General features: G+C 41.1%; 2 pseudogenes across 2 annotated transcripts in view; one reads left to right on the plus strand and one right to left on the minus strand.

Annotated features, from left to right (window-relative positions):
• The window catches only part of LOC311122762 (NLR family CARD domain-containing protein 3-like), a 79,899-nt pseudogene that overhangs the window by 49,449 nt on the left and 5,776 nt on the right, over positions 1 to 24,674 (plus strand). Inside the window, exon 3 of the transcript XR_014615959.1 lies at positions 24,398 to 24,571. The product of XR_014615959.1 is annotated as an NLR family CARD domain-containing protein 3-like (transcript). The remainder of the gene's footprint in view (positions 1 to 24,397; positions 24,572 to 24,674) is intronic.
• On the minus strand, positions 322 to 8,257 carry LOC311122763 (NACHT, LRR and PYD domains-containing protein 3-like; annotated as a pseudogene). Its single transcript, XR_014615960.1, has 6 exons — positions 8,188 to 8,257; positions 5,962 to 7,764; positions 5,508 to 5,681; positions 3,365 to 3,538; positions 1,521 to 1,694; positions 322 to 407 (listed from the first exon to the last, which is right to left on the minus strand). The product of XR_014615960.1 is annotated as an NACHT, LRR and PYD domains-containing protein 3-like (transcript).

A 24,674-nucleotide genomic window follows, 5' to 3' on the forward strand; every position in this document is an offset into this window, starting at 1 on the left:
ACACACACACACACTGGATACACACTCACACTCACACCTCTGTGCATGAACACACACACTAGACACACACACACACACACACACACACCCGGAACACACACACACACACCTGTATGCATGCAAGCATACACACACACACACACACACACACATTTCTAACGTAACATGAACACGCCACACACACACAGACACACACATTGTCAAAGCAACTCTTTGTAAACTTTGGTGTCCCTGATTTGTGCTTCTGTAGAACTACAGCTGATATTTAATATGACCAAGTAAGTAATGATGGTGGTCTTTGACCTTGACATGAATTAAGACTTATTCTTAGTCATATTCTTCACAGCAGTCAACACTCACATTTTCTAACTCCAGGTTTCATTGTGTTCTCTCCATCATGTTCCACACTGTAGCGGTAAGCAGAAGAACAGACAGTCATTGAGGGATACACCTGAACTCTCACACACACACACACACACACACACACACACACACACACACACACACACACACACACACACACACACACACACACACACACACACACACACACACACACACACAAACAGCCAGCACATAACTTTGTCCAAGTGTGTGTGTGTCCAGTGTGTGTGTCCACTGTGTGTGTGTGTGTCCAGTGTGTGTGTGTGTGTCCAGCGTACGAGTCTGTGTGTGTGTGTGTGTCTAGTGTGTGTGTGTGTGTCTAGTGTGTGTGTCCAGTTTGTCTTGTGTGTGTGTCCAGTGTGTGTGTGTCCAGTGTGTGTGTACAATGCGTGTGTGTCCAGTGTGTATGTGTGTGTCCAGTGTGTGTGTATCCATTGTGTGTGTCCAGTGAGTGTGTTTGTGTGTGTGTGTGTCCAGTGTGTGTGTGTTTGTGTCCAGTGTGTTTGTCCAGTGTGTGTGTGTCCAGTGTCTGTGTGTCCAGTGTCTGTGTGTCCAGTGTGTGTGTGTGTGTGTGTGTGTGTGTGTGTGTGTGTGTGTGTGTGTGTGTCCAGTGTGTGTGTCCAGTGTGTGTGTGTATCCAGTGTGTGTGTGTGTGTCCAGTGTGTGTGTGTGTGTGTGTGTGTGTCCAGTGTCTGTGTGTGTGTCCAGTGTGTGTGTGTCCAGTGTGTGTGTGTGTGTGTCCAGTGTGTGTGTGTGTCCAGACACACACTGGAAACACACACAAACAAACACACACACTGGACACACACACAAACACACACACACTGGACACACACACACTGGACACACACACACACACACTGGACACACACACACAAACACACACTGGATACACACACACACTGGACACACACACACATACACACACACACACACACACACACACACTGGACACACACACACACACACTGGACACACACACACACACACACACACTGGATACACACACACACACACACACACACACACACATTCTTTATATAACTTAGTCCAAGTGGTGGTCAGAATGTTTGTCTTAACTAGCCTGATAACTCCAACATGTCTGATATGAACATTGACATAAACCCTCTACATACTTGAGTTTCTCCAGTCTGCAGTGTGGATCCTCCAGTCCAGCAGAGAGCAGTCTGACTCCTGAGTCTCCTGGGTGATTGTATCTCAGGTCCAGCTCTCTCAGGTGTGAGGGATTTGACTTCAGAGCTGAGACCAGAGAAGCACAGCCTTCCTCTGTGACTAGACAGCCTGACAGCCTGCAAAGAGTCAAATCATATTAAAACAACACTGCTATTCTTTGGTGGTCAAAATAGTGGCAGTATATTTTTTCTACATATTAAGATACATCAGTGTCCTGAAACCTGCCATATCTGTTAATAAATTAATGAATGTTTCATTATTAGAAATTATCATAATATTGCTTGTAGAGAGAAACATGTATAGTACAAATATTTGAGTAGACTGACCAGAGCAGTTTAAAAAGCAGTATCAGTCAAAAGACAGACAGTGAGGTATCAGATTTAGATTGTATTGAGTATACAGTCCACACCATATCTAGTTTGACAGTGAAGCTAACATTTTAAATGTGGCTCTATACTCCAGCATTTTGGATTTGAGATCAAATGTTTCATATGAGGTGACAGTATATAATGTCACCTTTTATTTGAGGGTATTTTCATACATATCTGTTTCACCATTTTGAAAAATAAATGCACTTTATGTATCTAGTCCCCCTATTTGAAGAAGTCATAAGTATTCTGACCAATTCACTTATAGTGTATTAAAGTAGTCAAAAGTTGAGTATTTGGTTGTAAACTCGTTGGTTGCATTTGCAGTTTGTTTTGGTTGTGTTTTGGGTTATGTTTTGCCCGATAGTAACTGAATGGTGGATGATGACTTGAGTAATTTTCTGTCTAAGTGAGTAGATAACATGTTTCTAAACACTACTAAATTAATCCTGATGATGACATGATTAAGACAAATCATGAATGAATCATGAATAATAATGAGTGAGAAAGTTACAGAGGCTACAACAAAACATGCTAACCTCTCACCATTACCAATAACAGAGGGGGTATGATCCTTGTTCCTCTGTAACTTTCTCATTCATCATCATTCACGATTCATTCATATTTATTCATAATCATGGTAGCATCCACATGAATGTAGAAGTGTTCAGAAACATCTTCTATTCTTAATGACAATACAAGTGAAGTGACTTCAAAATGACAGGACATTATTCACCATTCAGTTTCTATTGGGAAAAACATCATCCAAAACACAACCAAGACAAACTGCAAATGCATTCAACAAGTTTGTAGAATCACAAGCTTGATGTAATCACTGCAGGTATGGAATATTGGACCAAACACTTTTTTATGTATTTTTATTTTATTTAACTAGGCAAGTCAGATAAGAACAAATTCTTATTTACAATGACAGCCTACTCCGGCCAAACCCGGACGATGCTGGGCCAATTTTGCGCCGCCCTATGGGACTCCCAATCACGGCCGGTTGTGATAAAGCCTGGAATCGAACCAGGGGGTCTGTAGTGATGGCTCAAGCACTGAGATGCAGTGCCTTAGACTGCTGCGTCACTCGGGAGCCCAATAAACTTTTGACTAATTGGATTTGTCCAAATAATTACGACTTTTTCAAAAGGGAGAACAAGATACATTAAGTGCTTTCATTTCTAAACGGTAAAAAATATATATGTATGAATACCCTCAAATAAAAGGTGACATTCTGTACTGTTGCCTAATATGAAACATTCTATCTCAAATCCAAGATGCTGGAGCATAGCGCCAAATGTAAAACTGTTAGCTTCACTGTCCAAACACATATGGTGTGGACTATGTGTGCCTGGTAAACACATGTGGATCTGGTGAACAGTTATCACTTGTTGACCAACTACAGGAATACTGACCTCAGAGTCTCCAGTTTACAGTGGGGATTCCCCAGTCCAGCAGAGAGCAGCTTCACTCCTGAATCCTTCAGGTCATTGGTACTCAGGTCCAGCTCTCTCAGGTGTGAGGGGTTTGACTTCAGAGCTGAGACCAGAGAAGCACAGCCTTCCTCTGTGACTCCACAGCCTGACAGCCTGACAAAGAGATCATCATGATTTCACAAACACACTGTTAATTTAACACCAGTAGTGTAGAAGGACAATGGCAGATGCATTTGGTTTATTCTCTCAAACAACATATAGATTCATCTTCCGTCTCCTAGAATTGTATGGTCATATTTTTATACTAATGTGAACATCAATGCATTGATTAAATGTGTCCTGAAACCTGCCATATCTATTCATAAATGGATGTTTCATTATTAGAAATGACAAATTATCAAAGTATTGCTTGTAGATAGAAAAATGCATATGACAAATATTTGAGTAGACTGACCAGAGCAGTTTAAAAAGCAGTATCAGTCAAAAGACAGACAGTGAGGTATCAGATTTAGATTGTATTGAGTATACAGTCCACACCATATCTATTTTGACAGTGAAGCTAACATTTTAAATGTGGCTCTGTACTCCAGCATTTTGGATTTGAGATCAAATGTTTCATATGAGGTGACAGTATATAATGTCACCTTTTATTTTAGGGTATTCATACATATCTGTTTCACCATTTAGAAATGAAAGCACTTTATGTATCTAGTCCCCCCATTTGAAGAAGTCATAAGTATTCTGACCAATTAACTTATAGTATATTAAAGTAGTCAAAAGTTGAGTATTTGGTCCCTAACTCGTTGGTTGCATTTGCAGTTTGTTTTGGTTGTGTTTTGGGTTATGTTTTGCCCGATAGTAACTGAATGGTGGATGATGACTGGAGTAATTTGCTGTCTAAGTGAGTAGATAACATGTTTCTAAACACTACTAAATTAATCCTGATGATGCCATGATTAAGAATAATCATGAATGAATCATGAATAATAATGAGTGAGAGTTACAGAGGCTACAACAAAACATGCTAACCTCTCACCATTACCAATAACAGAGGGGGTCTGATCCTTGTTCCTCAGTAACTTTCTCAGTCATCATCATTCACGATTCATTCATGATTATTCATAATCATGGTAGCATCCACATGAATGTAGAAGTGCTCAGAAACATCTTCTATTCTTACTGACAATACAAGTGAAGTGACTCCAAAATGACAGGACATTATTCACCATTCAGTTTCTATTGGGAAAAACATCATCCAAAACACAACTAAAACAAACTGCAAATGCATTCAACAAGTTTGTAGAATCACAAGCTTGATGTAATCACTGCAGGCAAAGAATATTGGACAAAATACTAAACTTATGACTAAATTAATCCTAGTGTGTGTGTTTGTGTGTCCAGTGTGTGCCTGTGTTCAGTGTGTGTGTGTCCAGTGTGTGTGTGTGTGTGTGTGTCCAGGTTGTTTGTGTGTCCAGTGTGTGTGTGTGTGTTCAGTGTGTATGTGTGTGTCCAGTGTGTGTGTGTGTGCATCCAGTGTGTGTGTGTGTGTGTGTGTCCAGCTTGTTTGAGTGTCCAGTGTGTGTGTGTGTGTCAAATGTGTGTGCGTGTGTGTCCAGTGTGTGTCAAGTGTGTGTGTGTGTGTGTGTCCAGTGTGTGTGTGTCCAGTGTGTGTGTCCAGTGTGTGAGTGGGTCCAGTGTGTGAACCAAAACAAACTACAAATGCATTCAACACGTTTGTAGAATCACAAGCTTGATGTAATCACTGCAGGTAAGGAATATGGGACCAAATACTAAACGTATGACTACTTTAATACAATATAAGTGAATATGTCCAAATTATTATGACTTTTTCAAATGGGAGAACTAGACACATAAAGTGCTTTCATTTCTAAACAGTAAAACAGATATGTATGAAAATACTCTCAAATAAAAGGTGACATTCTGTACTGTTGCCTAATATGAAACATTCCATCTCAAATCCAAATTGCTGGAGCATAGGACCAAATGTAAAACTGTAAGCTTCACTGTCCAAACACATATGGTGTGGACTATGTGTGCCTGGTAAACACATGTGGATCTGGTGAACAGTTATCACTTGTTGACCAAGTACAGGAATACTGACCTCAGAGTCTCCAGTTTACAGTGGGGATTCCCCAGTCCAGCAGAGAGCAGCTTCACTCCTGAATCCTTCGGGTCATTGTTACTCAGATCCAGCTCTCTCAGGTGTGAGGGATTTGACTTCAGAGCTGAGACCAGAGAAGCACAGCCTTCCTCTGTCACTCCACAGCCTGACAGCCTGCAAAGAGATCATCATGATTTCACAAACTGTTAATTTAACACCAGTAGTGTAGAAGGACAATGGCAGATGCATTTGGTTTATTCTTTTAAACAACATATAGATTCATCTTCCGTCTCCTAGAATGGTATGGTCATATTGTTATACTAATATGTACATCAATGCATTGATTCAATATGTTTTTCAATATATATCAAATACATATTATAATACATATATTTCTCTAAACTTAACATTTCTTCCTGATGATTAGTACTTAAATGTCATTTTATGTACTCACAGAGCAGCTCTGGAGGCTTTGACCACTGGCAGCAGCCTCAGAAGACCTTCCTCTGATCTGGAGTATTTCTTCAGGTCAAACACATCCAGCTCATTTTCTGAAGTCAGCAACACAAATACCAGCGCTGACCACTGTGCAGGTGACAGTTCTTTTGCTGAGAGACTTCCTGATCTCAGGAAGCTTTGGATCTCCTTCACTAGAGAATGATCATTCAGTTCATTCAGACAGTGGAACAGATTGATGCACCTCTCTGGAGAGGGATTCTCCCTGATCTTCTCATTGATGTACTTGACTGTTTCTTCATGGCTCTGTGAGCTGAATCTTGTCTTTGTCAGTAGACCTCGTAAGTGCTTCTGATTGGACTCCAGTGAGAGGCCCAGAAGGAAGCGGAGGAAAAGGTCCAGGTTTCCTGTCTCACTTTGTAAGGCTTTATCCACAGCACTCTTGAAGAAGGTAACTTTACGCTTGTGTCTGAACCTCACAGAAATGTGTCTGGATGTTGATTGCGGTTCATCCATAAGATTCTCATTGTTGTTGATGAATGAGAGGAACACATATACAGCAGCCAGAAACTCCTGAATGCTCAGATGCACGAAGCAGTACACCTTGTCCTGGTACAGCCCACATTCCTCTTTAAAGAGCTGTGTGCACAATCCTGAGAACACTGAGGCATCATTTACATCAATGCCAGCCTCTTTCAGGTCTTCTTCATAGAAAATCAGATTGCCATTCACAAGCTGTTGAAAAGCCAGTTTTCCCAGTGACAGAATGCTCTCTTTATTCCAGTGTGGACCTGTCTCTTCTTTCCCAAGATACTTTTCATTCTTCTGTTTGGTATGAAACACCACAAGGTGTATGAACATCTCAGTCAGAGTCTTAGGCATCTCTTCTGTCTTGTCTGTACTCAACATGTGTTCAAGGACTATTGCAGAAATCCAACAGAAGACTGGAATGTGGCACATGATGTGGAGGCTCCTTGATGTCTTTATGTGTGAGATGATTCTGCTGGCCAGGTCCTCATCACTGAATCTCTTCCTGAAGTACTCCTCCTTCTGTGGGTCATTGAACCCTCGTACCTCTGTCACCTGGTCAACACACCCTGAAGGGATCTTATTGGCTGCTGCTGGTCGGGTAGTTATCCAGAGGAGAGCAGAGGGAAGCAGATTTCCCTTGATGAGATTTGTCAGCAGAACATCCACATCCAGGTTGACTTTGTGACGTCACAGCATATCTTGTTCTTCTGGAAGTCTAGGGGCAGTCGGCACTCATCCAGACCATCAAAGATGAAAATAATTGTGTACTTGTCGTAGTTGGAGATTCTTGATTGTTTGGTTTCCATTGAGAAGTGATTGAGAAGTGCAATCAAAGTGTGTTTTTCCTTTTTCATCAAATTCAGCTCCCGAAAAGGGAATGAAAATACAAATTGGACATACTGATTTGCTTTTCCTTCAGCCCAGTCCAGAATGAACTTCTGCACAGAGACTGTTTTTCCAATGCCAGCGACTCCCTTTGTCAGCACAGTTCTGATAAGTTTGTCTTGTCCAGTTAAGGGTTTGAAGATGTCGTTACATTTGACTGCAGTCTCTGGTCTTGCTTGTTTCCTGGTTGTTGTCTCAATCTGTCTCAGCTCATGTTCATTATTGACCTCTCCTGTTCCACCCTCTGTGATGTAGAGCTCTGTGTAGATCTTATTGAGAAGTGTTGGGTTTCCTTGTTTAGCGATCCCCTCAAATACACATTGAAACTTCTTCTTTAGATTAGATTTGAGTTCACGTTGGCAAATCACAGCACGCTCATCTGAATCTAGAAATAACACAGAGGATATTAATATTACATCTGTTTTAATGCCTACAGTATTGTAAGACTGTCTTATAAAGTTTAAATTATAATCATTTATTCTCTGTAAATGTTTTCATAATGCATTACACACTGGTGTGACTGATTTATATCATTATTGGTATTATTGATGGCATTAATAATGTTCTCTCTCTCTCTCTCTCTCTCTCTCTCTCTCTCTCTCTCTCTCTCTCTCTCTCTCTCTCTCTCTCTCTCTCTCTCTCTCTCTCTCTTTCTCCAACACATCCCTGCTGCTACTTGATGAGGTCACTAGGTGTTGTGTTAAGGCTGCTACAATATCATTTAGTTACACAGCTACTTTAGCTGTACTTTAGCTACAGCTTTTAAATGTTCTAAAACAGCGTTCAACATGAGGTAGACAGCTCTTACTTTTCTCCAGTGTGTCAGCAAGCTCCTTCTGGTTCATTTTCCTCAGGACGTGCAGTGTGATCTTCAGAGCCCCCTCTCTGGCACTGCTCTCCTGCTTCTCATCTTCAGCATCCACCACTTCCTTATCCTGCTTCTGACTCTCAAAGCCTTCTGGGAGTTCTGGACTAAGAATCCTCTTGAACATCTTCAGCTCGTTTTTCACAAATGTTATAATATTCTCTTCAAGCAACTGAAATAAATCAAGTAAATAAGTTATGCAAGAGACTAAATGCTTTCTCATTAACACATGAATGAATGATTGACAGGTCAACTTTACTTGAGGTAAACAAAAACAAATGTACATAACAGGACCACATACACTGAATATGGAGGCCAGGTCTGTTTGATGACTCTGGGAAGACTGACCACTGAGAATCTCTGACTCTGATCTCTCCTGGTGGTTTCTGTGGACAAAACATGAGATTACATCTCCTCATCCAGGGAGTGTGCACACTCAAACACACACACACACACACACACACACACACACACACACACACACACACACACGCACTCAAACACACACACACACACACACACACACACACACACACACACACACACACACACACAGGGAGGGAATGTTGTGTTAGTTTAATATTGTTTCAGGACTATGAACATGGAAAAAAGGTTTAGCCTATGGATTATGAAAACAACAAAAATAAATGGTAAAATGGGAGAGGAGAAATGACTAGAGACAGTGTTGTTTAACTCACTGACCATGACCCATGAGTTCTTCTTACCTTTGTTCACTAGAAAAGTCTCCCTCTCTAAAGTATAGAGGTTGTTCCATAGACCGGTCACTCTTCATGGATACACAGCTGGGTACAGGTGAGGCTGGTCTCTCCTGCTTGATTGGGCTTCAACACAACAGAGACAAACATTACGTCTCTCATCTACTCTGAGCTCAGATTGGGAAACAAGAGTTTCATTCAAAAACGCTATATATCCATTTTCAGAAATGTTGGTAAATTAGCTTTTATTGCTTAAGGAGATTAAGAGATTGGTGTGTTTTTTCAGTAGCTAATCATGGCATGGTTGTTCAATGACAGATCTATCACTTGATGGATTCATTTCAGAGAGACAAATAATCATGTTTCTTTTGCAAAATGCGATATATCTGCCTCACTCAGAGAAATAAGGAGTACTGCTAGGTTTTACACAGTCAAATGTAACAAATAACTACATTTTTATTAAAGAAATGTACACATGATACATTGATGGTACATCAATGATACATTGATGATGGAAAGTTACTGCTGAACACATTTGCATATCTACATTTGCATATCAGGTTCTACCTGTTCTCTACCTCTCTCTCTCTCTCTCTCTCTCTCTCTCTCTCTCTCTCTCTCTCTCTCTCTCTCTCTCTCTCTCTCTCTCTCTCTCTCTCTCTCTCTCTCTCTCTCTCTCTCTCTCTCTCTCTCTCTCTCACACACACCATTTTTTTTTTAAAAATCACATCAAATCCCTATTATCAAAACAGTGTCATGCTTTTAAAACTCACATCACTGTGATTGATCCATTAGAAGAAAGAAGTTCAACAGGTTGAAACTGAGTGAAAAACATGGTTGTTGTGGATGGATGTTGTATGTTATGTATACACACAGGCTATATATGAGCACAAGCCCCCAAAAAACTAATGATAAAATAATGATTGAACCATTATCCAATACATAGCCTACTGCATATTACACACGGCAGAAAAACATTAAAAACTGAAAAAGGATTGAAGATGTCTTCGGTACATAATTGGTCTAGCCTTGACTCCACAATTAAACACATTCTAGTAATGGCCTTTGAGTGATGACTGTATTATTATACATACTGGATGGACTGGTTACCTTATGTTACACTCCACACTTCCTATCCATGAGTCTGGGAGAGAACGTATAGGCCTAGGCCATGCTGTTGGTTCATTGATTGTGCAGGGCAGCTTACAGAGTTAGACTTCCGGTTTACAGAATTAGATTTTAATATAGTCTAGTAATAGGAAGAAAACAAACATGTTCATAATTAATAGCAGATATATTACCTTTAGCTACAGAATATCTCACCACCGTGCGTTTCCATCTCCTCCCCTCTATCCTTCATTCATTTTTCGAGCGCTTAGAGAAGGGCTGTCAACAGTTTAGTGAAATATGTTTCCTTGTGAAAACATGTTACTATTGACGATCCATAACAGATTCCACCTGGTTTCCCAAATGAAGCACTGGGTAGCTGCAGGAACAGGGTTGGAGAGCCCATGGCATACAGAGTTTGGGCGGAATATCACCAATCGCGCAGCGAGAGGCTGCATGCTCCTCAAACAGAGGGTAGTGCGTACGGCCCAGTACATCACTGGGGCCAAGCTTCCTGCCATCCAGGACATCTATACCAGGCGGTGTCAGAGGAAGGCCCTCAAAATTGTCAAAGACTCCAGCCACCCTAGTCATAGACTGTTCTCTCTGCTACCGCACGGCAAGCGGTACCGGAGTGCCAAGTCTAGGTCCAAAAGACTTCTCAACAGCTTCTACCCCCAAGCCATAAGACTCCTGAACAGCTAATCATGGCTACCCGGACTATTTGCACTGCCCTCCCAACCCCCACCCCACCTTTTTACGCTGCTGCTACTCTGTTAATTATTTATGCATAGTCACTTTAACTCTACCCACATGTACATATTACCTCAACTACCTCAACTAGCCGGTGCCCCCGCACATTGACTCTGCACCGGTACCCCCCTGTATATATAGCCTCCCTACTGTTATTTTATTTGACTTCTGCTCTTTTTTTCTCAACACCTTTTTGTTGTTGTTTTATTTTACTTTTTTATTAAAAATTAATGCACTGTTGGTTAAGGGCTGTAAGTAAGCATTTCACTGTAATGTCTGCACCTGTTGTATTCGGCGCATGTGGCCAATACAATTTGATTTGATTTGATTTGATTTTTGGAGTGAAATAACCAGAGTATACACAGCATATGATTGAAAAACTAAAAATGAACAGGCAGGAAAGCAGCCTCCATTCACCAGTCGAGCTGTTCCCCTGACCCTGTTCATGCCTATTTGACAATCGGACATTATAAATCGAAACCAATTGTAAAATATTAAGGCCAGGCACCACAGGCAAAACTTGTGATTTTGCTTCAATCTTTCAATGTTCCGATTTTGGGATATTTTGGAACTATAACTTCCATACTTTCATAAAACGTACAATTACATTGGCAATAATGTATATAAATACTTGGTTTGTATCATTTTATCCCAACTCCGTCAACTACACCTAGCATAAATGTCATTTTTGTTAGCATGTTTCATGTAGAACTTCAACCGCTATTTTTCAAACTCTCCATGTTGGATCATTTATAATTCAACAGCTTGTTTTCCGGAGCAGATCGTTACTAGTCCATATATGGCTATATCCTTTGTGACGTAGTGCTGAAAGAGGCGGCATTTACTGACATCCGATTGGTTACTGACATTTAATGGCACTTTCCGGCAACCTGATTGGTTACTGACATTTAATGGCACTTTCCGGCAACCTGATTGGTTAAAATGCCTCACGTGCCGCACAGCGCTTCCTCGTTTGAAAATATCTCCCGCGAGGAATCCACGTAAAGAGAGACAAAATGAGAAAATCTCGAAGAATTTACCTACAGTATGTGAATAAAAAATAGGCGATCTCAGTTAGCCAATGCGAGAAAAGCAGTGAATGAAAGAAAACATGAGCCTGATCAGCCGATCCAGGCAGTGGCAGTACAGGTAGAGGAGGAAAAGGAGGAGGCCGGCAGCAGCGCGTCGAGACGCACATTAGTTGAGATGAAGATGACCGCTTGCAGCAATCAACCAGACAGCAGACAGACAGCCAACAGTGGCTTTTATTCCACATGTCACAAAGAAACCAACGTGTACATGATTTGATTTGCCCTAAGTGTATAAACACTGGACTGAAAATCACCATAGACCTCCACCAACCAGGGATTCTGTAATTCTGTCATGATAGAATGTGCACCCTGTGAAGGTGATCGTGATGCATTTAGGAGGAGTGTTTACACTTCCTCCAGGCTGCAGGAGGGCTCCAGGGGAGATGTGGCATTTTATATAAATGTGAGGATGGTTCTTCTAGCACACGAACTTGGACTTGGTTATGCAGCTCTAAAGAAAATAAACAAAGTCCTAGGGATTCCTTCCCTGAGTCTCAGCTCATATCAGAGACATGACAGGAGAGTGACAGGTCAATAAAAAGGGAGAGTAGCCCATTATTGTCAGGTGACTTGCTGTGTATAAATAATATTTAGTAGCCAACTGTGATTACTGAGAAATTAGCTTTACATAAAGTAAATGCATGCTGATATGCTAATATGTACATAGGGCAACATGCTGATATGCTAATATGTACATAGGGTAACATGCTGATATGCTAATAGGTACATAGGGTAACATGCTGATATGCTAATATGTACATAGGGTAACATGCTGATATGCTAATATGTACATAGGGTAACATGCTGATATGCTAAAATGTACATAGGGTAACATGCTGATATGCTAATATGTACATAGGGTAACATGCTGATATGCTAATATGTACATAGGGTAACATGCTGATATGCTAATATGTACATAGGGTAACATGCTGATATGCTAATATGTACATAGGGTAACATGCTGATATGCTAATATTTACATAGGGTAACATGCTGATATGCTAATATGTACATAGGGTAACATGCTGATATGCTAATATGTACATAGGGTAACATGCTGATATGCTAATATGTACATAGGGTAACATGCTGATATGCTAATATGTACATAGGGTAACATGATGATATGCTAATATGTACATAGGGTAACATGCTGATATTTAGTCCTGCAGTTATGACTGTAATGTCGACAGACATCATAATAAGTACTTTTTCCCCCTCACTTTAGTAGCAGAGATTCAGAGAGGGCAACAGCCAATGGGGAGTGCTGCAAAGCTAATTAGAATATGCAGATATAGACCCAGACATAGCAGAGTTGCTGAAGGAGGATGAGGATGCCATCATAGACATTCATGGATCCTTTGATGGCTCTTGGCACAAGAGAGGATTCACTTCCAACTACGGGATAGGTGTGTACATTGGTGCTGGTACCAGCCAGCCCTAGAAAATGGTGAAGATCCACCCAGTCACAAAAAACATGGAGGCCATACATTCTTAAATTGAGAGGATGCACAGAAAATGGTACCTGTATATCACAGGATGTCAAATGATAACGTCCTCAAAAGAATGTAGCATGGAGGAACCCAGAATGCAAATGAACGTCTGAACTCTAATATGGTCGCGACGCCCCAAAACTGTCTTCTTGGGCAAAAGCCTCATTGCAAGTATGGCAGTAGCCACGTTCAATGAGGGAGCCACTGCTATATCAGATGTGATGGACTAATTGTGTATTGGCAGCACTTTGGTGACACTGGCAGCAATCAGAGAGGAGTTGTGAGAGCTGATGCTGCTTCAATGGAGTGTGACAAGGGGAGGCGCAGGTCACATGACACAGTCAATAAAGTAAAGCGGCACCAGCAACAACTCAAAGAGGGCCGTACATATGGGGCAGGCATAGCTGATTACTGTTCTGCACATTTCAACAGCCATACACAAGCCTTGGATGTGACACATTGAGCAAAGTGATATGAGAATTTGGCCAAAAATTCAAAGCATATGCTCTGTTGCTTGAAAAAAATGTATTAAACATGCTGATGTATTTGTAAAAGGTATATTTGATGTTTATTTGTCAGTTTAGAAGTGATATATGAAAAAGAGATTAATTTAATGTAACGTAAATGGTCATATTAATGGAAAGTACATTTTAATTGTAGTCTGTGGTGTTTGGCATTACAGTTGTTCTCAATTGCTAAAACACAATTTCTGAAACCTTGCTCCATTTCCTGAAAACATTAAACGCAAAACCTCATCTTCAAGCACTATTTACAAAACCTCTGACTCCTCTCGCAAAATGAAACATTCGCCTCAAAACAGTTTTACCTGTGTTCAAAATCAAACACTGCTCTCAAATCATAAACAAAGTGATCAAAATGATAAACACTCTCAAGCAGTCAGTAAACAATACACCGAAAAATAGAAAACACATTGTTCAAAACATACAGTTCTCAGGGAGAAGTACATTTTTAATCTCAAAACAAATTTCATGTTTTTCCATCATTGTCTCTTCCTCTTCATCCTCCTCTTCCTCATTCTTGACCTCCTCCTCCTCTTCCTCCTCGTCGCCCACCTCGCATACGCACTCGTCCTCGTCCTCTCACATTGTTTCTTCTATCCATTCTCAGACTTTCTCCTTCCCACCTTCAACAACCTGTTTGCTCTCTGAACTGCCTTATATTGGTTGTGTCGCATCATTTGAAACAGGTTGAATCCATTTTGAGTGGTTGTGTTCAATCAATGACATGTGTTCTCTATTTGTATTTGATTGTTGCCTCTTGTGTTTACCAGTATGGATGACATGTGCATTAGAGTGCAGAATGTGTTTGGAGAATGAGAACGTGTTTAGAGTTTTGCTGAAAAGTCTAAGTGAGATCTGCATATTGTGTTTTACCATGTGAAATGGTTTAAGGTATTGACAACAGACTGCATAATTAGCTAAATGAGTCCAGGCAACTGAGAACTTTGTTCAGCCAATGGGTTTTAGTGTTTTAGCAATTTGGCCTTTTATAAACGCATTTCATGCAATTTCACGTCATTTTACTTGACTGCAGACTCTGGCATAATCTTTATTAATGCCGTGTTCAAAACAACTGGAAACTCTGAGCTGGGAATTCTCAGACTTCCGACTTTTATGAGTTCAAGACAACTGGGAAATAGGGAAAAAACAAGCTCCGACTGGAAACATTTGTTTTAAACGGTCATCCAACTGGGAATTCTGGCCTCTTTCTAGAGCTCCGACTGGAAACATTTGTTTTAAACGGTCATCCAACTCAGATTTCTGGCCTCTTTCTAGAGCTCAGACTTTCCTGATTTGAAGACCACTGATGTCATGATTCTACCAAATTTTTTCCCGACTTCCCATTTGTCTTGAAAGCGCAATACCGCACAAATGATCGAAATGACAGGCTATTTTGACACTGAAAAACTGAGAATCTGAGATCAATGAAAATGAACTTGAATCCATCAATAACCTATGCCTGGGTTTGTCTAGACACTATAACCATCATATCAAAGTAAACTTGGAGTCACGCGATATGTTGCGTGGTCCTCCCACTACGACTCGGGAAAGCATGCAGTTTTAGGCTACAGATGAAATAAGTAATGATGAACACAGGTTGGTGAAAGTGCACGGTGACGAGCTTGATGCTCCTTTCCAATAAACATTAAGGCTCTTATTCAGCTAACATGATGATCGATGCTTTGCTGCCATTTGTGAAATACAAATAATATCGATATAGCCATACCCACACTGTATCTGTGAGTTGTTGGCATGTGCCATGGCCAGAGTGGGCACATTTGCTATATAATGCAACAGCTTTAGTGACAAAACCATCAGTAGAGTTGAAGAAGCGATGGAAACCCATTTAACTTGTGTTTTTCATGTGGTACATGGGAATTTAACCACAAAAGTAATTACGTTATCATGTACAGCCTTTTATCCACAAAAAGTCAGTTTGATGGAAACATCTCTGGAGGGAAAATGCGCATATTGTTTTATGCAGATTTTAGAACATTTCGCATGGAAACCTTTCGAATATTGGATGAAAACCGATCTATTGACCAGATACTCCATTGGCCGCTCTAACAATGAAAATAATTGTCTTAAAAAGTTAAAGGCAGTCGAGAGGAAGCAAGATCAACAGAACCGAAAACCAGAAAAAAATGTTTTCAAGGAAAAGCAACAGAACCGGGAACGAAAGTGATCGATAGTGTTCCAGAACAGAACTGTTATTTTAAAAACAACTGGTTAAAAAGTGTTATTTTACGAGTCACACACAAAAAACGCTATAAAGTGCTAATGCAAAGACCTCACTCTGTCACTCCAACTTATTCCAGCTTCTGCCTGCCAGCTGAAAGTCTTTACCAGTGGGTGTGTTTAGGCTACCTGCCCCTCCCCTCTCTGAAGTACTGACGTTACAAGCTTCATTCAGAAGATAGATGGTTTATTTGCTAGAGAAGAGAATGGTGGTGTCGGGAAGAGTGGGGTGTGCCGGACACAACAAAAGTTTCAGATGCTTTTACTTTAGCTTTTAGTGTCTAGTCCACAAGACGTTCAGGCAGGAGGGGGGTTAACTGGCGCTCTAGTCCACAAGACGTTCAGGCAGGAGGGGGGTTAACTGGCGCTCTAGTCCACAAGACGTTCAGGCAGGAGGGGGGTTAACTGGCGCTCTAGTCCACAAGACGTTCAGGCAGGAGGGGGGTTAACTGGCGCTCTAGTCCACAAGACGTTCAGGCAGGAGGGGGGTTAACTGGCGCTCTAGTCCACAAGACGTTCAGGCAGGAGGGGGGTTAACTGGCGCTCTGGTCCACAAGACGTTCAGGCAGGAGGGGGGTTAACTGGCGCTCTAGTCCACAAGACGTTCAGGCAGGAGGGGGGTTAACTGGCGCTCTAGTCCACAAGACGTTCAGGCAGGAGGGGGGTTAACTGGCGCTCTAGTCCACAAGACGTTCAGGCAGGAGGGGGGTTAACTGGCGCTCTAGTCCACAAGACGTTCAGGCAGGAGGGGGGTTAACTGGCGCTCTAGTCCACAAGACGTTCAGGCAGGAGGGGGGTTAACTGGCGCTCTAGTCCACAAGACGTTCAGGCAGGAGGGGGGTTAACTGGCGCTCTAGTCCACAAGACGTTCAGGCAGGAGGGGGGTTAACTGGCGCTCTAGTCCACAAGACGTTCAGGCAGGAGGGGGGTTAACTGGCGCTCTAGTCCACAAGACGTTCAGGCAGGAGGGGGGTTAACTGGCACTCTAGTCCACAAGACGTTCAGGCAGGAGGGGGGTTAAAGATGGCGGCCACCTGTAGTCACTTGTGGGGGCGTGGCCTCACTGGCAGAGTCCAGAACTCTCCTGAGGAGTCAGTGGAAGGAAAGCGAAACACAGTTTACGTGGGAGAGTCGGCCTGCTGTGGCTGTCTTCCTAACTGCTCCACCTGAGTGAGGTCCAGCCTGCACTCTTGTGCCAGTCATTTGATTAGGGAATGTCTTGCAGGTGTGTTGATTAGTAATCCTGCACAGGTGTGTTGGGTGAGCAGAGCAGAGCTACACACAATATCCCATAATGACAAAGTGAAAACAAGTTTTTTTGAAATGTTTGCAAATGTATTGAAAAATAAATACAGAAATATCAAATGTAGATACGTATTCACACCCCTTAGTCGAAACACAGCTCTGTCAAGTTGGTTGTTGGTCATTGCTAGACAGCCATTTCCAGGTCTTGACATAGATTTTCAATAGATTTTAAGCCACTCAGGAACATTCAATGTCGTCTTGGTAAGCAACTCCAGTGTATATTTTGCCTTGTATTTTAGGTTATTGTCCTGCTGAAAAGTGAATTTGTCTCCCAGTGTCTGTTGGAAAGCAGTCTGAAGCAGGTTTTCCTCTACGAGTTTGCCTGTGCTTAGCTCTATTCAGTTTCTTTTTATCCCCCCCCAAAACTCCCTAGTCCTTGTCGATGACAAGCAGACCCATAACATGATGCAGCCACCACCAAGAAAACAGTGGCACTCAGTGATGTGTTGTGTTGGATTTGCCCCAAACATAAAACTTTTTATTCAGGACATAAAGTGAATTTCTTTGCCACATTTTTTAGCAGTTTTACTTTAGTGCTTTATTGCAAACAGGATGCATGTTTTGTAATATTTGTGTCCCGTGTGGCTCAGTTGGTAGAGCAAGGTGCTTGCAATGCCAGGGTTGTGGGTTTGATTCCCACGGGGGACCATAGCATCTGCTAAATGACTGAAATGTGAATGTATTCTGTACAGGCTTCTTTTCACTCTGTCAATTAGGTTAGTGTTATGGAGTAACTACAATGTTGTTGATCCATCCTCAGTTTTCTCTTATCACAGCCATTCAACTCTAACTGTTTTAAAGTCACCATTGGCCTCATGGTGAAATCCCTGAGCGGTTTCCTTCCTCACCGGCAACTGAGTTAAGAAGGACGGCTGTATCTTCGTAGTGACACACCATCCAAAGTGTAATTAACACCATGCTCAAAGAAATATTCTGCTTTTTATTTTATTTTTACCCATCTACTAATAGGTGCCCTTCTTTGCGAGGCATTGGAAAACCTCCCTGGTCTTTGTGGTTGAATTTGTGTTTGAAATTCACTGCTCAACTGAGGGACCTTACAGATAATTTTATATGTGGTATACAGAGATGAGGTTGTCATTCAGAAATCCTGTTAAACACTATTATTGCACACAGGTGAGTCCATGGAACTTATTATGTGTCTTGTTAAGCACATTTTTACTCCTGAACTTATTTAGGCTTGCCATAACAAAGGGGTTGAATACTTGTTGACTCAAGACATTTCAGCTTTTCATTTTTAATTAATTTCTAAAAACATTATTCCACTTTGACATTATGGAGTATTGTGTGTAGTCCAGTGACACAAAATCTCAATTTAATCAATTTTTAATTCAGGCTGTGTAACAACAAAATGTGGAAAAATTCAAGGGGTGTGAATACTTTCTGAAGGCACTGTATTATAGACCGTTCAGACTTCAGTAGGGGACGTTGTTGGGCATCTCCTTTAGCAAACGCATCAGATTCATCTACTGGGTTGTTATCAATCTAAATAAATACCATCTAAAATAAAATATATTGCTTGATTGAATGCAGTCATGTCTTAAGAATATTTTGTTACTTATTTTGAATAGTTGTATATTTAGAAGTACATAAAATGCATGTAAGGATATGTTTTATATTATAACCAATCAGCATTCAGGATTAGACGTTATATAATATTCTACAAAGGCCTACTGCAACATGTAGCATATTTTCGTTTCCCTTACAATAAAAACATGACAATGTAATACATTTGATAAATAGTATTTATAGATGTGATTAGTAATAGAGTTATAGTAAGTAATACAGTCCAGTAACAGCTTCTTTTTACAAAGTAAAATGTAAAAGAGAATTATATCAACCCACAAGGCTCACGGTCAAATTATTTGCTGTATACATGAGTGCCAAAGCTTGATAAATAGTGCAGAAACAATTGTAAAGGATGAATTACATAAATAAATATCGGTGAAAAGATATCCATGAAAGGATATGAAAACAAGAGTAATTTATTGATTGAATGGGACCCTGTATTGTGTCCTTACCCGTGTTTTAACTCATGAATCAATCTCATGAATAATGCTTCAGTTCGGCTGGCGCTGAACTCTGCTAGCCAAACCCAACGAGTGTTCTAGTATACTCCCTTAAAAAGACCTTAAAAGACCTTCGCTAGAAAATCGTGAAAAAAGAGGCAGTAGTCCTATTTGTCCTTTTTGAGATGCCGTAGCCAGTATACACTCAAAATCGTCTGAATTAATTAAGATAACTCAAGCAATCTTGGCAAAATGGGTAAAATTGCAGGACATTTGCTTTAAAACTGCAATAATTCTCTCTGCCCCATGGCAAAATATGTAGAATTGCATGAAATTGGTTATAAAATGGCTACATTTTCTCTCCACCCCAATGCAAAATGTGTATAACTGCAGAATACTTGCTTTAAAACTGCAATATTTTCTCTACACCACATGGCAAAATGCGTAAAAATAATTAGACCACCCACAATTCTTCATCATCATTACACCATTGTTCTAAATTAAATTCACCCTCTTCACCCTCCTCATCGTTCAGTTCATTCAAATGTAATTGTAAAGTAACGTGCCCCATTATCCGTTTCCATCGCCCGTTCATCCATTGGCATCATTCAACCAGGGAGGAGAGAGATACATTATCACCTGGGTACCAACGTCTTACAGCGCATTTGTCTTGGACCCTTAAGATAGTACTAGGTGTGGAAACATTGCTTTCACCTGTCCAGTTCTCTCATGTAGTTGAGATGAAGGAGAGGAGACAAGGAGAGGAGACAAGGAGAGGAGACAAAGAGAGGAAGTCCATGTAGAATGTTGATATGTCCTGAGATGTCTGTCTGTTTAGTGCTGTATGCTTGATGTCATCCTAATATTTCTATATTTCTTAATTCCATTGTTTTCCTTTTTAGATCTGTGTGTATTGTTGTGTATTGTTAGATATTACTGCACTGAGCTAGGAACACAAGCATTTTACTACACCCTCCATAGCATCTGCTAAATATGTGAATGTGACCAATAAAATAGATTTGCTGAACCCTTATTGGGAGGTGGTTAACTAGTCAGTATATTCCACTGATTCATATGGATACCAGTCCATACATTGGCTGTAAAAGTGGGTAAAAACAGAAAAGCATATAACTGTAGCTATGTGGTCTTTACTTGAGTGTGTTTCAGCAGGGTGAGGTCAGAGAGGGTGAGGTCAGTCAGTATTTTTCTGAACTCATAAAATCCTTTATACAATCTGATGGGATGAATGTTCAACCCCATTTAAATAACCATAAAGTCTATATAGTACCTTTAAGTTAAGACCTCACAGATCTGTTCATGGCAAAGCAGTTCAATTAATGATATTAATTGATTCTTAAAGAATATAACTTATAAATCATGAGCCTCATCTTGAGGAGTCACCTGTGACAGTATTCATAAAGAGTAGGAGTACTGATCTGGGATCAGTTTTCCCTTTTAGATCATAATGAATAAGATTAAATGGACAGGGGGGACCTGATCCTAGATCAACACTCCTCCTCTGAGACACTGCCTTTATGAATAAGGGCCCAGGAGTCACCAGGACCAAGAAACCAAACACATACTGTTGTAAAGTGTAGTTACAGCCGGTATTTACTTCCATCTAGTGGAAGATACCAATAAAACACTTGATTATCAGGATGGGGAGACGGTTGAGCTGAAACAGAACGTAAAGAAGACTATCCTGCTCGGAACAGTGAACAAACAAAGGCAGAAGCTGCTGGTAAAGCAACACTCACGGTGTGATGGAGAGTGGTAAAGCAACACTCACCATGTGATGGAGAGTGGTAAAGCAACACTCACGGTGTGATGGCGAGTGGTAAAGCAACATTCACGGTGTGATGGAGAGTGGTAAAGCAACACTCACGGTGTGATGGAGAGTGGTAAAGCAACACTCACGGTGTGATGGAGAGTGGTAAAGCAACACTCACGATGTGATGGAGAGTGGTAAAGCAACACTCACGGTGTGATGGAGAGTGGTAAAGCAACACTCACGGTGTGATGGAGAGTGGTAAAGCAACACTCGGTGTGATGGAGAGTGGTAAAGCAACACTCACGGTGTGATGGAGAGTGGTAAAGCAACACTCACGGTGTGATGGAGAGTGGTAAAGCAACACTCACGGTGTACAGATGTTAAATAAATAAGTGTTAGCTTCCTCAGCACCATGCACCCCACTGTTGCCACCAGCAGTGACCAGAAGAAGAAACCGGAGACGGTGACAGACTACAATCACAAAAAGGTATATACAGTATCTCTACCATATACAGATAGCCTTCCCATCTGCCAAACACCAAATAGGATCCCCTTTTATTATATTACAGTCATATTATTACTATTAGTATTATCATTCTATATAATTATAACCTATTCTATTCTATTTTATGTTATGTAAAAGGTTGGTGTGGATGCTAGACCAGATGTCCAGACTGTACTCTGTAAAAGGGGGTACTCTCCTCTGGCCTGTTGACTGTACTCTGTAAAAGGGGGTACTCTCCGCTGGCCTGTTGACTGTACTCTGTAAAAGGGGGTACTTTCCTCTGGCCTGTTGACAGTACTCTGTAAAAGGGGGTACTCTCCTCTGGCCTGTTGACTGTACTCTGTAAAAGGGGGTTCTCTCCTCTGGCCTGTTGACTGTACTCTGTAAAAGGGGGTACTCTCCTCTGGCCTGTTGACTGTACTCTGTAAAAGGGGGTACTCTCCTTGTCGTAGAAATATTTGACTCAAAAAGTAGTCTACTTAAAAATATTTCTCAAGAGACTGGAACTTGTGAATTTAGACTTGTATTATTTGCATAACAAAGCCGAGCTTGCTCCATGGAGCAACAACTGTCTCTCTTTGGCTTAGAGCTCCCTTTTATACACACAAATGCATAATCATGTTACATAGCATATACAGTCCCTCCCCTTAGGGCAAATGATTAACTTATTTTAGTACCACTCTACCTTAGCTTTCAACGTCCAGATGTCACATGTGGTTTACTCCAAAAGCTCATGGGCGCTTTTCCACAGGAAGCCTCTTCCCTAATCGCATTATAATGGTAGCAGACCCTTTCCCTAATCTCATTATATGGTTGCAGACCCTTTCTTTACAAATAATACACGTACATATATTAAGGCATTTATCATTTACCATCCTCCCTGGCCCCTGAGATTATGTGCATGTGGCCATGTGTCAGGTCATAGGGTCATAAGCAAAACAAATGATAACACTAGGTCCATTGTAACTCCAATCTCCACACAGCCATCACGAGGAGTTGTATGTACATCATATGTCATAGACATACCCAGACCAGCTGCAGAGAGTCCAGGAAAAACACATAAATGTCTCTGCACTGTATTAACCTTTCAACTGGTTCTCAATCCATAAACATTTTAAGGCATATAGATTTTTAATTTTACAACATATCCATGCTTATTACTAATATTATTATTTTACCTTTGACCTCTCCCTACATTTGCCTTAATGATACATAAAATAATACCATACCTGCAGCAGCCAATAAAATCCCTTCAGTGTGTGTTGACCAGGTGACAGAGGTACGAGGGTTCAATGACCCACAGAAGGAGGAGTACTTCAGGAAGAGATTCAGTGATGAGGACCTGGCCAGCAGAATCATCTCACACATAAAGACATCAAGGAGCCTCCACATCATGTGCCACATTCCAGTCTTCTGTTGGATTTCTGCAACAGTCCTTGAACACATGCTGAAACATAAGAGAGAAGAGATGCCCAAGACTCTGACTGAGATGTACACACACCTTGTGGAGTTTCATACCAAACAGAAGAATGAAAAGTATCTTGGGAAAGAAGAGACAGGTCCACACTGGAATAAAGAGAGCATTCTGTCACTGGGAAAACTGGCTTTTCAACAGCTTGTGAATGGCAATCTGATTTTCTATGAAGAAGACCTGAAAGAGGCTGGCATTGATGTCAATGAAGCCTCTGTGTACTCAGGATTGTGCACACAGCTCTTTAAAGAGGAATGTGGGCTGTACCAGGAAAAGGTGTACTGCTTCGTGCATCTGAGCATTCAGGAGTTTCTGGCTGCTGTATATGTGTTCCTCTCATTCATCAACAACAATGAGAATCTAATGGCTAAACCTCAATCAACCAGGAACTTTTTTGCACTGTTCAGAGACAAGCCTGAAGTTACTTTCTACAAGAGTGCTGTGGATAAAGCCTTACAAAGTGAGACGGGAAACCTGGACCTGTTCCTCCGCTTCCTTCTGGGCCTCTCACTGGAGTCCAATCAGAAGCACTTACGAGGTCTACTGATAAAGACAAGAAGCAGCTCGCAGAGCCATAAAGAAACAGTGAAGTACATCAAGGAGAAGATCAGGGAGAATCCCTCTCCAGAGAGGTGCATCAATCTGTTCCACTGTCTGAATGAACTGAATGACCATTCTCTAGTGGAGGAGATCCAAAGCTATCTGAGATCAGGAAGTCTCTCAAAAGAAGAACTGTCACCTGCACAGTGGTCAGCTCTGGTCTTTGTGTTGCTGACTTCAGAAAAGGAGCTGGATGTGTTTGACCTGAAGAAATACTCCAGATCAGAGGAAGGTCTTCTGAGGCTGCTGCCAGTGGTCAAAGTCTCCAGAGCTGCTCTGTGAGTAAATAAAAGTATATTTAAGTACTAATCATCAGTTTAGAGAAAAATATATATTATAGTATGTATATAATACTATATTGAAAAACATATATTCAATCACTGCATTGATGTTCACATTAGTATAACAATATGACCATACAATTCTAGGAGACAGAAGATGAATCTATATGTTGTTTAAGAGAATAAACCAAATGCATCTGCCATTGTCCTTCTACACTACTGGTGTTAAATGAACAGTGTGTTTGTGAAATCATGATGATCTCTTTGTCAGTCTGTCAGGCTGTGGAGTCACAGAGGAAGGCTGTGCTTCTCTGGTCTCAGCTCTGAAGTCAAACCCCTCACACCTGAGAGAGCTGGATCTGAGTAACAATGACCTGAAGGATTCAGGAGTGAAGCTGCTCTCTGATGTCCTGGGGAATCCCCACTGTAAACTGGAGACTCTGAGGTCAGTATTCCTGTATCACTCAATGAACACACACTGGACACACACACACACACACACACACAGGACACACATACTATACACACACACACTGGACACACACATA

This window comes from Coregonus lavaretus, assembly GCF_964263955.1.
Source record: "Coregonus lavaretus genome assembly, contig: HAP1_SCAFFOLD_1134, whole genome shotgun sequence".
NCBI classification, from domain to species: Eukaryota; Metazoa; Chordata; class Actinopteri; order Salmoniformes; family Salmonidae; genus Coregonus; species Coregonus lavaretus.